General features: G+C 48.4%; 1 protein-coding gene across 4 annotated transcripts in view; it reads left to right on the forward strand.

The window, feature by feature from the left end:
- The first annotated feature begins 4,354 nt into the window (after window positions 1-4,354).
- Window positions 4,355-16,569, forward strand: part of Nck2 (NCK adaptor protein 2) — a 121,714-nt gene continuing 109,499 nt past the window's right edge. Inside the window, exon 1 of one of the 4 annotated variants that reach the window (XM_085679629.2) lies at window positions 4,355-4,487. The gene's annotated coding sequence lies outside the window, so the exon portion shown is untranslated. Of the gene's footprint in view, window positions 4,499-5,285; window positions 5,481-16,569 lie in introns of those variants that run through there. The other 3 variants (XM_085679630.2, XM_085679632.2, XM_085679628.2) reach the window with 3 other exon arrangements.

The raw sequence follows: 16,569 nt of genomic DNA on the forward strand, positions 1-16,569 counted from the left end.
TCCGTCACCAGGCACCCTTGGGTTTATGTGCCAAAGGTGTTTGCGGATGTCCAGTTTTGATTGCCTCTTCTCCTGACCTTACCTGGTACCCTCTGCTCTGCAGGAAGACCACTCATGCTCCCCGCCCCACCCCCTCCATTCCTACTTATGTTCCCCCTCTAGGCTGAGTTCTAAAGTCCTTCCACTGGGACCTCCTCGCTGTCTTCACTCTTCAAATCCCCACAGTTAATGTCACACAGGCGTTTCAGTTGTCAGAAAAGAAAGTGACTCTGGCCGCCCTAAGAAGGGCCAGAGAATTGGTTAGAAGGGCGCCAAGTAAGACAAGACTTAGAAGCAAGTGCACTAGCTGTGCCGGAGGGAAGTGCTGGGCCCTGTCCACCGTACACAGCATGCATTTTATTATATAGGATTAGGTACTGCACGCCACCCTACTGATTAGTTAAAGCAAGTAGGAGGATATGTTGAGGCTGCATGCAAACACCACACCATTTTGTGTAAGGTACTTGAGAATCTGTGGGTTTTGCTATCCCAGTGGGTGAAGAGGTCACAGAAGTCACTGCTCATGAACAGGAGGGACAGTGTACTATCAGAGGCCCACGGAGGCTGATGATCACAAGTAGCAGGCTTACCAGCCTACTACTTGAGCCTCTGAAATCTGACTGGAGTGGCGTCCACACCGTTACCTTATGGAGGGTTTCTATTGCTACAAAGAAACACCATGACCAAAAGGCAAGTTGGGGAAGGAAAGGCTTTATTTGGCTTTCACTGAAGGAATTCAGGACAGGAATTCAAGCAAGAAAGGCTCCCTGATGCCTGAGCTGATGTAGAGGCCACGGAGGGGAGCTGCTTACTGACTTGCTCAACCCACCTTCTTTATACAACTCAGGACCAGCAGCCCAGGGATGGCACCACCCACCATGGCTGGACCCTCCCCTATTTGATCACTAATTAAGAAAATGCCTTCCAGCTGGATCTCAGGGAGGCATTTCCTCTCATGAGGCTCCTTCCTCTGATGAGACTCTAGCTTGTGTCAAGTTGACACACAAAACCACCCAGGACACCTTACTGAGGTGGAGCTTCTGAATGAAGCTCTCAAGGAGGAAGGACAGGGAAGGGGAATTCCCAGCTGCCACTGTACTATAGGAAAGGTAGACACTGGTGAGGCTCCGTGGGGCACCTCCTCGGGAGTGAACGAAAGAGAAAGCTTCCTGGTGAGCAGAGTTAAAGAGGAAACTGGTAGGCAGATCTAAATGCCAGATGCCTTTGTAAAATAAACCACAGCACTAAACACTGATGGGACTTTAAAGGTTTATACCCCTTATTCTTTCAAATAACAAGTTATCAAAGCCACTTTAATAGTAAAAGAATGGGTACACTAATGAAGTAGAATGCAGAGGTATATGCAGTGTTTGGAACAAGCTTTAAAAAAAGAAAAAACCCGTATGTCTTCCGTGGTGGGCCTTATCGTGGATTTAATGGTAGCCCCCAAAAATGTGTCTCTAGAAAGAGAAGAGGAGATGATGGGCTGGTACTGGGCACAGACATGTTAGCACGAAGCAGAGATTGGAAAGCAGCAGACACAAGTCACAGAGTGTTAGAGCCATGAGTAGCCAGAAGAGGGAAGGAAGGGCTGTTCTCTGGGGACTTTGCGGGGAGGTTCTGGACTTCAGAGTGTGGAAAGGACACACTGTACTTTATATTGTCTTGTCTAATTTGTTAAGGTAGTTACCGGAACGACCATAACACCGTAAGAGCAACATTAGGAAGGCAGTACAGGCATCTTAGGGCAAATTCCCCAGTCTCCCTAGGAGCCAATACTCCAGTCTCCTGACATACAATGGCGAGAAGATCTCTGATGAGACTGTGGTGGGCAATGGGGAATTATTTTTTATTTTTTATTTTTAGCAAGGAGAGACGACAGGAGAAAGGCATTTTTAGCAAGGTGAGGATGATACCACTACCTAGTATAAACATGGGAAAACTTGCATGACTAACTGGAAGGTGGCGGTCCCGGCAAGAGCGGGAGTTGTGACACACAGCTCTGGCCCCAGCCTTTTTGCTGTTTCGGGTTTTGAAGATGTGAAATGGGCGTTAGAGTGGGTAGATGTCTAGATTCAGTAACAGTTCATGGTAAGGATTGCTGGGGCATTGTGTAAATGTCAGGATCCTGTGAGGGCAAAGGAAGGGAAGGCACAGTAAATGTTTGAGAACTGTGAACTACAAGAACCACGTTTGGACTGTATGGGGTTGTGGGGTTATCTAGTGCCCCTCTACTTTCTTTCTTGGGTTGGAGGTGACTGGCGGATGGGTCACAAAGAGGTCTGGATGGCATGTGGTTACTCCTGGGAGTTGAAGTAGATTCTAGGCCAGTGGTTCTCAACCTATGGGGTGGGGAGTTGAACGACTTTCACAGGGGTTACCTAAGACCATCAGAAAACAGATACTTGCCAGGCGATGGTGGCACATGCCTTTAATCCCAGCACTCGGGAGGCAGAGGCAGGAGGATCTCTGTGAGTTCGAGGCCAGCCTGGTCTACAGAGCTAGTTCCAGGACAGCTAGGACTGTTACACAGAGAAACCCTGTTGTGAAAAACAAAACAAAACAAAAGACAAAAAAGAAAGAAAGAAAAAAAAATAAAAGATACTTATATTTAATTCATAACAGTAGCAACATTACAGTTCTGAGGTTGCAATAAAAATAATTTCAAAGTTGGGGGGTCACCACAATGTGAGGACCTGTATTAAAGGGTCACAACTTTAGGAAGATTGAGAACAACTCCGTGAGGCCATGGCAGAAGCTGTGTGATGAAGAGCTGGCCTGGGAAGGACATTAGGTGGTCGAGCAGAGTGGACTAGCCTTGAGCTAACACAGATAAACTGGAGTTACTGGAGAGTATAGTTTAACTGGGACTGGGGTGTACAAAAGATGACTTTTCATATTTCAGGAACTGGGGGAGACGACTCGATGATAAAGATGAGGACCGCAAACACGGGGAACAGAATTTGAGTTCGCAGTATCCATGTCCATGCCAGGTAGGTACGCAGCACTCAGGAAGTGGGGCCAGGGATTCCTCCTCGCAGTCCGCTTAGCTGCAGTAGCTTTGGTCTCCATAAACGCAAGCACAGACGTCTGCTCATACAGACAGGCATACCACACGCACACATACAGAAAAGAAATCCATCTCACAACAAAACCAAACAACAACAAAAAGACCCCACATTCTCATTGGGAATTCTGCTGTGGATGCTTGGAAGACAGCTCCTAGCAGGCAGAGACAGGTTGGCCGGAAAAGCGAGGAACGAGAACGAAACACCTTACAACAAGACTTTAGACAACAGAAAAAAATGCCCCCTGTTTGAAGGAAGACTAGGTGGGCTAGGGTTTGAGGAGGGGCTATTGAGTTTAGATGCCAGATGCCATTGGGGACTGTTTTAGTTTGTATTCTCTTCACTGTGAAGAGACACCATATATATGCATATACACATATATACTCACACACATATAAAACTCATGTATATATTATATACATACACAAATATGCATTTAGCTGGGGTGTTTACAGTTTCAGAAGCTTAGTCCATTATCTTTATGCCAGGGAGCATGGCAACGAGCAGGCAGGCACGGTGCTGGAGAGTAGCTGAGAGCTCTATCCTGATCCACAGCAGGCAGAGAGACACATTGGGCCTGGCCTAGCTTTTGAAACCTCAAAGTCCACCCCCCACCCCAGTGACACATCTCCTCCAACAAGGACACACCGCCTAATCCAAAAGTTCACCAACTAGGGACTAAGTATGCAAACACATAAGTCTATGGGAGCTTATGGGAGCCGTTCTTATTCAAACTTCCCTAGGGACTTAACAAAGAATCAGTAAGAGAAGCGGTCTGAGGCCACTACTCAAAGCAAAAGCTAAAAACCTGGACCCATATCCTCCTTCTTATTTAGAGTAAATGGATTTTAAATAGGGTTAAACTATTGACTGGCGTTCTGCTTTTCTTATTGTAAATCTAAGTATTAACAGGGTGAGGTCTGCACAAAAGGATGAATGGAGATAGCATCTCAGACTGGAAGAGGATGTAGACTATGCTGATTTTTTTTTAACCTAATGCCCTCCTGTCGGGTTATGTGCCAAGTACTTTACATAATAGACAGGTAAACATCTCACGTGATAAAGTTGAGAAAGGTTGTGAACCACCTGTGTAAGGTGACACAGTTCAGGAAGCCTGCAGTCAAATTGTGCTATGACCACGGTGCCAAGCGTCCTCAGGTATTACCCATGCCTGGGAACTTCCTTTGGGGAGGGAGGCAGCTGACTGGTCACTTAGGGTGAATTGTTTCTGCCTTAATAAGGAGGAGCCAAGGGCCAGGGTAGAATCTCATTAACATAAATGTGAGCTACCCAACCAGAAAACGGAATTCATTTGAATATTAGAGCTTCCTTTGGGGAACCATGAGAGAAGGAGCTGGGAGAAGAAACATCTGGATTCCGGTGTGTAAGGCGTATGTGTTCCTCCCCCTTGCTCTAGGGTTCTAGTTTTCCTAGTTTGTTTACAGGTTTGCCACTGCTCAAGGCTGAATGAGTGAGGGCGCCTTCTCAAGCCTTTCCAGCCTCCCCCTCTACTAAAGGAGAAATCCCGGGCTCCATAAAGCTGGCCTGGGCGTCCTGGAGGCAGAGGAGGTCGGGTTTCCTCTCCTCCCCCTAGGAAGTGGTCCCGACTGGGAGGATGGAATAAAAAAGTGTCTGGTTGGGAAAGTAAATAGATGCAAGGCAAATAAATAAAGAAAATGCCCACAAGCAATTACTGGGAGGAAGTGACATTTTTATGAAAGTCACTTTTCTGACGGACACCAGGCCTGCTTGGCTGAGAGTGCCGTGGGAATGCTTCCGGGGAGGGGGGTGGGTGTGTGCGGCGGCGGGGGAGGATGGGGTGGGGTGGTCGCTGTAAGAATCCAACGCACAGCGGGGGTGCAGAGACCACCCGGTGGGACGCTGGGGCTGGAAGTCGCACTGTCTTCTCCTTCCTTCCCCCGCCCGCCTGCCCCTCCAACACCGATCGAGAGCGGGTTGCTGCGTGAAGCCCGCAGGCGGCGCTTTTCCCGGGCCCGGCCGGGACTCCCAGGTGGGTCCCCCGCCCGGCGCGCGCCGAGCTGGGCCGGCCCCTGGGCGGCGTCACGGCAGCCGGGGAGGAGCGCGGGCGGGCGGGGAGCGCGCGGAGGCGGGCACAGCGCGGGAGGGTCGCCGCCGCGGATCGCAGGCCGGGGCGCGCGGCCGAGCGGGCGGCGGCGGCGGCGGGGAGGGCTCGGCGGCGGGCAGGCTCGGGGCTCCCGGGCCGGCGGGGTCCGCCGGGGCCGGCATAGTCCGCCCGGCGGCGGGAGGAGGGAGCGGCGTAGACAAAGAGCGGCATCTGGGCGGGCGCAGCGCGGCCGCCGCCCCGGGACCCGCGCCGCTGCCCTCCGGCTTCGGCGTGCGGTGTGCAGCGAGGTAAGGCGACGGGCGGGGGCTGCAAACTTGGGCGGGTCGGCGGAGTTGGGAGAGAGGAACCGGCGGGCAGGGACCGCCCGGGAAAAAGCAGGGAGCGCGTCCCCCTGCGCGCCCCGCCGGTGCCCTCGGCCCCGCCGCGGCCTGGGCGTCTCCGGGCACCCGCACCTCGGATCCACACCTTTCTGCGAGCCCTCGCTTTCCCTAGCCCCGGGCTGGCGTGGGGGTGGGGCGCCCTCCGCGGGCGGACACCGGCGACCGAGGACTGAGAACCTTCGGGAGCACCAGCAGCCCTGGCCTGCGGGCAGGCGTGGGACCGAGCCGTGGCCGGGTCGCCGGGCGCGCGTGCCTGGGAAGAATAGCCTGGGATCTGAGGGCCCCGGCGCTAGGAAGCGGGAGGCTGTGATGGCCGGGGAGAACTTACTGTATTTAGAACTATTCGTGATCCGGCACAAAGCTTCTGTCATGTAAGAGGTCCGTGCCTCTGTGCAGGGCGCTTTTGTGCCTGGTTCTAGTCCCTGCGCCCTGCCCGGCATTTCCAAGGCTTAAACCTCCCGAGCCAAAGTTTCTCCCAGCCGCTCTGCCCGTTCGGTTTATTCGTGGCGATTTAAGCAAGTGGTTCTGCAAGAATTTGCTGTGTGACTTTTAATGTCCCGACGGCACCTCCCTTTTGAGCACTGTTAGCTTAGCATTGTGTGGAGGGGTTTGATTTGCGAAACGCTGTAATTTATACACAATAAGGATTCTCCTAGAAGGTGTACGCGGGATGCTGGGTGGTGGCTAATGGATAGCAGACGTGACTTACAGTAATATTGAGACTTACAGTAATATTGAGAACAGCTTGGGGACACAGCTGGGCGCTAAGTGGAGCGGGCCCTGCCACTCTAGCCTGTTCAGGTCGGCAGTTAGCCCCTTATTTGACTTATTTTGCTAACAGGTTCAAGGCTAGTCCTGCCAAGTTTAAGTCTGCCTGGGATGAACAGTTCCCAGTTTGCACCGTAGGTGCACAGGCCTGTTCCTTGGTAGGCCCCAAATGAAACAGACCATTGGCCAGTGGGCATGGCTTGCTAGGTACCCTCCTTTTCTGCTCCGCACCCATTGCAGGCTTTTCTGCAGGGGATTTTGAGGAGGAATGAAAATAATTTTGGGTGTGTTTTAAGGCCGGGTTTTTGGTATAGTTATCAACAGTGGTTTTCAAGTGTAAAGGTCACTACTTTATCAAAACATCTAAACCGTGCTTCTGGGCACTCCCTCCATTCTCTTTCCAAGAGTTTATAGGTACAGAAACTTAGAAACAGACTTTCGTGAATTGCCCAGGTTACTAGAGCGAAGGCAGCCAGTGCATTTCAGACACTTAAGGTTTCAGAACTTTGGGCTGTTCCTAAGTGACCACAAGGGCCCATCCTACCTTAAACTTTTCTTGCATCCTGTTCGGTTAATGCAGTTTCGATTGAAGAAAGAAAAGGTCCCAGTGGTCCGAGACTGAAATTGAGAACTTGGTATGGCTGTAAAGCTTGGAGTTAACAGCTCACTACCTGCCTTGCTCTCGGCCTCTTAGCTGTGCAGTCTGGGGTGGAGAGTTGCTTGGGACAACAGGCTGCTTGCTAGCTAGCTGATCAGCCAGCCTGTGGAGAGACTGGCCCCTTAGAACCGGCAGAGCATATAAAAGGTGGTTTCCAGCTCCCTGTAGTCCCATTCCAGGCTTTCAGCTTTTCTTTCCCTACACGCTCCTTGCTTCGGTCTTCTTCCTCCCTGTTCTGTTTGACCCTGTCATATCCCTGACCTCTGTCATGAACAGTGTGTGTTGGGGGGGGGGGCTGTACATTCCCAACAGACAGTGGCTTCCAGGTGTTTAATGCGCTTTCATCCTTGTTAAATCTCCCTGCGTTTTCCTTGCTGGAGCAGACTGAATGACCCCTCGAAAACACCCGGAGACTTGCTGATTGCATAGTGACCCGGAGTTCTTTATTTGATCTTTTGAATTAGCTTAATTTGCCCTGGCAAGGCCGGGCCGGGTTGCTCTGTAAGGCACGCATGCTTCCCTGACTGACGGGCTTGCGGTGCGCACTGGGGCTGACATGGCTTGTGAAAGTGATTTTTTTTCTGATGTTCAGAAGGAGGCTTAATGACGGAAGAATTCCAGATTGCTTGCTGCAAGTGCGGAGCAGGCTAGCTAGCCGTGTTTGGGAAAACTAGTGAGCTAACTTTTCGTACAGATAAACTAGAAACTCTTGACAGCTCCCCCCAGAGACTTAGGGCCATCCAGAGGGACTTCAAGGCGGGGGTGGGGGGGGGACTTCTCAATTGTTTCTCTTTCCTCAAGTGAGTGATGGAAACATTTCTCAGTGTGTTTTCAAAGGACAGAAGCCCACATTAAGGCAGCTCTGAAGGCGGTCAAAGCACTGTTTTGGAACAGTCTATCAAAGGTATGCAGCCCTGGTGAAAATAATTCATTTCTCGAGGTAGCGCGACTTTTAAAAAGACTTTATTTTTCAGCAGTTCACTACACACATATGGCTGAGAATCTGATGTTAAAGCCTTCTTAGGGAGTTACAGCCTCTGCGCCCACTCCTACCCCACCTCCCACCCTGCCCCCCTGCCACCTCTTCCAAATGAGGTTCTCAGTCCTCCAGGCCGTGACAGTGAAAAGCATTCTTTAGACTAACATAGCATTGTGATAGGGTCACAGTATTCCCCATCTCTGACTTGTACCTGTATGAGTAGCCCAAGAAGGATCTGGTCCCTTTCACAGCTTCCATGAGTGTCTAAAGTTTCATTCTTTTTTGTTGTTGTTGTTGTTTGTTTGTTTTTGTGTTTTTTGAGACAGGGTTTCTTTGTAGCTTTTGGAGCCTGTTCTGGAACCAGCTCTTGTAGACCAGGCTGGCTTCGAACTCACAGAGATCCGCCTGCCTCTGCCTCCCTAGGCCTGCGCCGCCACCACCTGGCTTAAGTTTCATTCTTTCAGTGGCCTTTTCTCTTCTGTATCTCACCATCTTGCATCTCAACTAAAAGGCAGTGAATGTGTCCTGGGACCTCCAGCGGAACTCTCTCTGGCTGGTTTCTTTTGGACATTTGTGGCCTTCTTCCCGGTTGTCTGCGGTGTTTCCTAACCTGCTGTGGACTTGATGCACACACTTAGTAACACATTGTTGGTTTTCTGGGCTGTGTTATTGAGGCTGGTAATGAAATCAGAATCTTAGCCTATGCTCAGAACCCTACCACACCATAGCTAGCCTGGTCCCTAGGCCTTCCAGACAGTGAGGGAATGTGATCTGGTGGCCTCATTTGGTAAATTCTCTGGTCAGGCAAGTCCTTGTAGTGAAACCTAAAGACAGAAACAAAAAAACCGTGGAATTCCTTTATAGCCCTTTACACGTCCTGGAGGTAATCTTATCTTACGTGATCCTTTTTGTGCACCTGCCTTAGACTTCCTGGAGCCAAACACCGTCACCCCCCCAGCCATGAGGTGGGCTGCCCAAATGGCTTTTGTAGTTTTGATTTATGGTCTCACTGTGTAGCCTATGCTCTCCTCAGACTGATCCTTCTGCTGCAGCCCCCGTCATGCAGGGATTGCAGGTGTGCGCCATCGTGCCTAGCTCGAATGTTCGATTTTTCAATCGATAAGGCCATGTCAGCCTGTTGTGACAGCTCTGACCAAAGCACTGGCTATTTTTGCTAGGGAGTAGTTATTTGGTTAGTACCCTTTTTTTTTTGCTGCCTGTGTTGGTAGTGTTTTTAAGAAAAGAAGGTTCAGGTTTACTCAGTTCAATTTCAGGTTGAAGATCCATAATCTGAAATGCGGAAGTGTGTGAATTTCAGGACTTCATTTTTCTTTACAGCTGAATAGTGTTCCACAGCATGTATGCGCCACGTCGTCACTAACTGTTCATCTGTCGAAGAACATTCAGGTTCTTTCTGTTTCCTAGTTATTCCGTACAGGGTAGCAATAAACATGGCTGAGCAGGAGTCTATGGAGAAGGATGTAGAGTTCCTTGGGCATGTGCCAAGGAGTGGTACAGCTGGGTCATACGCTAGATTTATTTGTAATGGTTCTCTCTCTCTCTCTCTCTCTCTCTCTCTCTCTCTCTCTCTCTCTCTCTGATTCTCTCTACTGATTTTCAGAGGGGCTGCACCCGTTCACATTTTCACCAATAGTGGGTGAGGGTTGCTCTTTCCCCACAGCCTCGCCAGCTTTTGTTGCCAGCTGTTTTGACGATCATGGCCGTTCTGATTAGGGTGAGATGAAGTCTCAAAGCTTTAGTTTGTGATTCCCTGACTGCTAAGGATGACTAACGTTTTTTGAGAAACCACCGCCAAGCTAAAGGCTTTCCGAGCCCTGACACGATGCCATAAATGGAGAATTCCACCCTTGACCTTGTGACAAATTGTCCTAATTGGGGTGGACTAGACGTACTGCCTAAGATTACGCTCAGTGCATAGATAAAGTGGATGTGAAACACCTGAGTTTCTTGTTTTGACTTGGATGTCATTTCCTCCAAGGTGTGAGGTTTGCAGGTTGTAGATTGGAACAATAATAAATAACTAATTTATCAGCAGGATAAACAGAATTTAGCTCTGACTGGGGGTGGAATAGAATGCACACAATTCAGAGGCTTACACTCTTCTGGCCTCAAACAGGTGGATGAGGGACATTCAGCCTGTATTGAAATTTCTTCTTTTCGGATGCTTTGAGGAAATAGATGCATTGGCTAACCAGTTGTTCAGAAGACCTAAACTTCCATATAATGAGATCAGAATAAGATATTAATGTAAATTTACTTTGTAAAGTAAATTACAAAGTAATTTTTGCATGCTTACTATTTAGTGTTCTGCATAGAGTGGCATAGTTGGGTCTGACTCTCATCTGTATGAAAAGACTGGGATCTAGGGCAGTGCCAGGCGTTATAGATCCTAGACTTAGGTCTTCTTACTCAGTGCCCTGTCACCTCTCAGAACGCAACAGATGAGGCCACAGTGTCACTGAGTCCTGGAGTATTGTTATAGCCTTGGGTGTTGTCTTGGTTACAGTTTCTATTGCTGTGATGAAACACCATAACCCAAAACAAGTTAGGGAGGAAAGGGCTTATTTATTTGTTTATTTACTTATTTATTTGGTTTACACTTCCACATCACAGTTCATCATTGAAGGAAGTCAGGACAGGAACTGAAACAGGGCAGGAGCCTCGAGGCAGGAGCTGATTGATGCAGAGGCCATGGAGGGGTGCTGCTTACTGGCTTGCTCCCCATGGCTTGCTCAGCCTGCTTTCTTATACAATCCAGGACCACCCTCAGTGATCTGGGCCCTCCCACAATCAATCCTGTGCTGAGTTGTAGGTGTGGAGAGTCCTGGTTGGGGCAGTTCACATGCGGACTCACTTTGAAGAAGAACCACTTGTGTGGAGGCAGACGGGAGATAAAGGCAGTGACTTTGTGTCCTCGCTTCACTTTTAGGAGCCGGAGCTGCCTCGAAAGTCTCCCCTCGTGTCCAGTGTTTAGTGTGTGTTTTGGTCTGCTTGATCTTTTGTAGTAGAATGCTACAGACTAGGTGGCTGAAGCAACAGCTAATTTGCTAAGCATTCTGGGAGCTGCAAGACCAAGCTATCATGTTGTCTGGTGAGGCATGCTCCTCTTGCTAGTATTCTTGTCTCTAACCCGCACACCTTTATTTATTGATTTGTTGATGATTGATTGATTGTATAAGCTCAGAGTAAGGGGGTCTCTGCTGTGTCTTTGTTGTCTTAGGAACATAGCAGTTCTATTAGATAACTCTTATTGCCAGTTATACCTGTAATCTTCCCCAGTTGCAATGTTTCTTTTAATTATATGTTGGTGTGTGCTGTGGCTATGTATGCGAGTGCAGGTGCCTAAGGGGATTGGAAGAGTGTGTTGGATCCCCCGAAGCTGGAGTGTTCGAGTCAGTTCTGCGCTGCCTGTCATGGGTGCTGGGAACCAAGCTTGCCCTCTGCAAGAGCAGTCTGAGCTCTCACCCAGTAAGCATCGCTCCATTCCCAATGTGATAACATTGCTGCTTTTGGAGATGGGATCTCACTGGCCTGGACCTCGCTGTACAGACCATGCAGGTCTCAAACTCACACTGAGATCCTCCTGCCTCTGCCTTACAGGTGCTGGGATTGAGGGCATACTCCACCACACCAGGTCATTCAGCTATCTTCTTTTTTGTTTTGTTTTATTTGTTGAGACAGGGTTTCTCTGTGGAATAGTCTGGCTGGCCTGGAACTCAGAGAGGTCCGCCTGCCTCTGCCTCTTGTGTGCTGGGATCAAAGGTGTTCTTCACCATTCCCAGTTTCAAAATATCTTCTTTAATGTTCTGTATCCAGATATGTTTGGCCTTCAACATCTGTGGTTATATTTATTTATTTATTTATTTTACTAACTCCAAAACTTTAGTCTATACTAAATATACACACAGTATTTCTTAATACAGTTTCCTTACCATTGATGTTATTGGATAATCTAGAGTGATTTAGAATATGTGGGATGAAGTACATAGGTGATGGTATAAAGATTGTGTGATGTTGTTACAGAAGTGATAGAACCATCTGAGGATTTGGGCACCCTGGGGGTCCTGGTACCAGTCTTCCTTGATAATGATGGAGGATTGTATCATTATTTGGGGGTTAGGGCTTCAGCATGTGAATCTGGGGCTACAGGTCCCATCTGTCACAGTGTAACACTGTGTTCTCAAATGGCTGATTTTAGGACAGGCAGTTGCTTTCAGCACCCAGACCTAGAATCTGTTTATCTTTGTCTGAGAACAACTGCCAGGGACTGTTTCAGAATAGCGAGAAGTAAAAAGAGACTGTCAGCTCATTGAGTCTAGCCCTCAAATCCCACGGCAGGCAGGGAGGAAGCCTTGGCACTGGCCTTTGAGGCTTTAAGCAGAGCGATTAAAGACAAAAAGGCTTGACTCAGTCCATTATGGATGCTTGCCCTCACCGTGTGGTTTGGCTGTGGGTATTTGCTGTGTTTTGCTTGTGCGTGTGTTTCCCCACTACGAGGACTTTGATCCATCCAGTGGAGAACATGGTGGGTTTTGTATGAGAAGGCAAGCGTCTGCTGACCCCTGAGAGTGAAGTGTGGGGCAGGGTACGTCTCTTCAGTGGCAGTGCTGTGGGCATGTGAGCCGGTGAGTGCCCTCGCTGGACTGTGCCTGGTGGCGTTCAGTGAGACATCCATCTGCGGGTCTTCACCACCAAGGCCAGTCTGTTGTTCCCTGTAACCCCACTGGAGGGTGGGGGCTAACCTGCCACCACTTTCTGTCCATATAGCTCTGTTAGCCCATGCTTCCTTTGCCGCTTCCTTTTGTGGTTGTTGTTCGTTTGCTTGTCCGTCCATTTGTTCAGAGAATCAGCTATCTTTCCTAATTATTTTCTAAAACTTCCAGTGTCTCAGGCTGCACCATCTCCTGGCCTCCTTGCCCTCTGGTGCTGTCCTCTTCACTATATCAGCTCATTCGTCTGTGAATCCCTCCTCGGGTCCCCCAGTCTGGTTATCAGCCCTGTTGATTCCGCCCCCGAAAGTTTGCCCTTCTGTGAAACTCCGCTCTATTCCTTTTCCTTTGACGTTGACATCAAAACAGATTCTGATCACTCCTGCCAATCTGTTTGCTCATCGTCTCCTAACTAAGTCAGTTGTGGCCATCCTCTTGCCTGTGGTGGCTCTCCACCGCCCCAGGCTCCATGTGTCAAGATGTTCCAAGCCCCTGGTGTTACAGATGCAGACGCACATGCGCACTGTTGCCTCTGTTCTCCAAACCCCCCTCTCTCCTAAGCTACCACTGGCTATAACCACACCGATAGTGGTGTGCTCAGTCTGGTAAGGAGCCAGTCCTGGACTTTGCTGTCCACTGGGGCTGTTCAGGGCAAACCCTCGACTGCTGCACTCCTGGGTGATTGTGGCTCTGCCCACAATGCAGCTGGAGCCTGGCTCTTCTTTACAGCAAGAGAGATTGTCTGCAGAAAGCACCGTGGAATGTGCCTTTTAACGCAGAGTGTCGCCCTGTGAATTCCTCTTGAAGCCGTCCTTTGTCAGGAGCCGTGCCATCCCGTTGAAATGCCACGAGTCACCAGTGCCAGCCCCAGATGTGACTTTAAGTGTTCTCAGGGCCACATTAAAAATATAAAAAGAAACAAGTGTTTTTCTTTACCCAGTATATCTAAAGTGTATATGTATAAAGTGTTTATGTATATAATATATAATATTTATAAGACATAATGTATAATTAGGTTTTTCGTGTTGTGAAGTCTTTAGAATTCAGCACACATGGTATAGTTACAGCACATACCTTTTCCTTTTCCTTCTTGGTGCAGTTCAGGTGGCCCCATAGCTGCACGGTTGGGGAACTTGGGGGTACACTTTCCATGGTTTGTGCTTTTCTTCCAGGTGAAGATAGTTAAGACTGGTAGTTAGGACTGCAGAAACGGTTTAGGGTAATGATTGTGAGGCAGTGATTCTGCTTTTCTTTGAATGTACAGCAATTTGGTGTAAGGAATGTTTCTCTAAAACATTTTAGGGTACTAAAATCATATTGAACTAAAAAGTACATACACACACAGACACGCACACATCAATGTACTTTGTGTGTTTTACAAATCTTTTTAAAATGCGTTTTTAATGCTAGAGATTAGAGATGTAAAATGCCAACATAAAATAAGTTTTTTACATATTTATGATCAGTGCTAAACACTTAATCTGTATATAGGTATAGAAACTAAAATTATATTTTTGAGTGGTTTTTACTGCACGTGCAGACACACACACACACACACACACACACACACACACACACGAGCGCTGCGTCAGACATCATAATTACTGTTGTAAGCACATTATAGACTCATTGAACCTTTCCTAGACCTGAGTCTGCCTTTTATTTTCCGCCTTTATTTTGGGAAGAAAAGCAAGGGCCCTGGGTTGGCCGCCTGATGTCACAGCCACTCAACTGGTAGCCTGGGACCTCTGTTCTCACCACCTCACCCTCTAGGCTAGGCCACCATCCCTGCGTTAAGGTGTGTCCAAGATGCATGAAACAGAACATAAACTTTCATGATAGTTAAGGTGTGAAAACCGCTGAAAGAAAAAAAAAATCATTGGTAGGGAGTGGAGCTTGGGTACAGATTTATTCTGGAAGCTTCTTAGCTACAGGTGAAGGAGGCTCTGGACTTTGGAAGGACTTGTTGAATAAGTAAAAGTGCTTTGGTGGCCTTGGAGAGGTGGCTGTGAGGGGTTACCCCGTTCTCCTGACTGTTCTTGGTGCCCATCCGACATGAATGAGGCTCTTGAAGATTTCCAGGTTGGCTTCGGTATCTTTTCGAGTCACAGAGGGCGGGGTTGCCGCGTAGGCTTAACCTGCATTCTTGGAAGCAGCTGCTACCAAGTCCCCAAGGGAACTATGGCTCTGACTGCCATTCCAGGAGAGTGCGCCTGGACCAGACCTTCCCAAACTTGGCCGGTAGTGTTTGGCTTGCCCTTGGGGTTATCAGGAGGCTTTTCCAGGAGCAGATGAAAGTGCCCGGAAATAATGGCATCTGTCCACGTGTCCATCGATCTTCCTTCAGGGATGTGCCTCAAGTTAGTGATGTATGAATTCCGGCTGAGGATTTCAGGATGTCTGTTACATCAACAATTTTTTTTAATTATATCACTTATTTTAATTATATCACAAAGGAAGTCTGGCTGCAGAGGCATTTACTGCCTGTTTGCTCTTGCCTCCCTCCCTCAGCTGGGCCCATTTTATGGATAATCACTTTATAAGCTTGTATGAAGCCTGTATGTGTGAGGAGGGCCAGTCAGAACTGGTAATAAAGTGTTCTTATATTACTGTGTGTGATAGAAGCCGGCTTGATGTTGACATAACAACCACAAGCCACATTAGTGTTTTTAAGTTTAAAAGCATTGTATTTATCTATGTATCTGTCTATCTGTCTATTTCAGGCAAGAAATAAAGGGTTCGGGGAGTTACGTTAGAAATTTTTGAGAATCTTGGTATGGGTGAGCAGTGAATTTAAAGAAACAGACTGCAGAAGCTAGCAGGCTACATTGTAAAATGGGCCTTTTCCTTCTCTTGAATTCCCCTTCTGCGCTTTTGGGGTTTCCCTTAATTTCTTCATTCTTGTGTGTGCTTCATTCAGGCCAGTGGGCCTTTCTGCGTGGTCTGTCCACCTGGGTTTGCACACTCTCTTTATGTCCTTGTCCCTGGTCTCCCTAGGATGTAGACTGCTTGACTTTAGAAGACAGACTCTTAGCCCCTCTGATCAGTCCTCTGCTTTGCCTGGGCGGAACTGAAGCGTGTTTGATGAACCGCTCGTGGGTCAGGAGTCTCGGTGTTCTTTTCAGACTCGATTGTGCCGTGTACCGGCTACATGCCGCCATCCAGAGAAAAGCCGAGTCTGTCTTCTGTAGAAGTGGATTCTCTTTTCATGAATGTGTCTGGTGGGCCAGGGTTCCATGCTTAAGGGAGAAAATAATGTGTTTTAACATACTGCATGTTAGTTTATGCTAGTTTCGCTTTCTAGTCATTCTTGGGTCTCATTTGCTATTGGATTTGGGTTGGGAAATAGAGGCAAAATCCGCTTTTGCAAGTCCTAAATGACTTTTTTCCCCAAGGTTAATATCTTGAAAAACTTGATGGAGGTTTGAGCATCCTCAGCCCATATCTTTCAAACACATTGATTCTCAGCTGGTTTGGTAATGTCTGGAGACATTGTTGTCATGCTTTGGCGTGCTGCAGGTGGCTAGTAGGTGCAGACTGGGGTGTTGACAACCTGTAATACATAGGCCTGTCTCCACAGCCAAGAATTAACTGGCTCAGAATGTCCTTAGTTAATGAGTCTTGAGGCGAGCGAGTGCTGTTCTCGCTCCATGTAAATGCTTTTTAAGTTGGGGACAGTAGATGGCATGCACGGTTGCTTTTAGGAGACCCATTCCATTCTTCACTCTAATCAACATAGTGACGATAGTACATGCTTAGAACTCCCGAACACTGTTTGTCCATCTGTGCTGCCAAGTACGCAAAAGGGACTCTTCTGTGCAGTTGGCTCTCGTTTGGTCTGGAGCAACGAGAAAGTTTGTC

Source organism: Myodes glareolus, chromosome 18 (assembly GCF_982192425.1).
Source record: "Myodes glareolus chromosome 18, mMyoGla1.1, whole genome shotgun sequence".
Taxonomy (NCBI): domain Eukaryota; kingdom Metazoa; phylum Chordata; class Mammalia; order Rodentia; family Cricetidae; genus Myodes; species Myodes glareolus.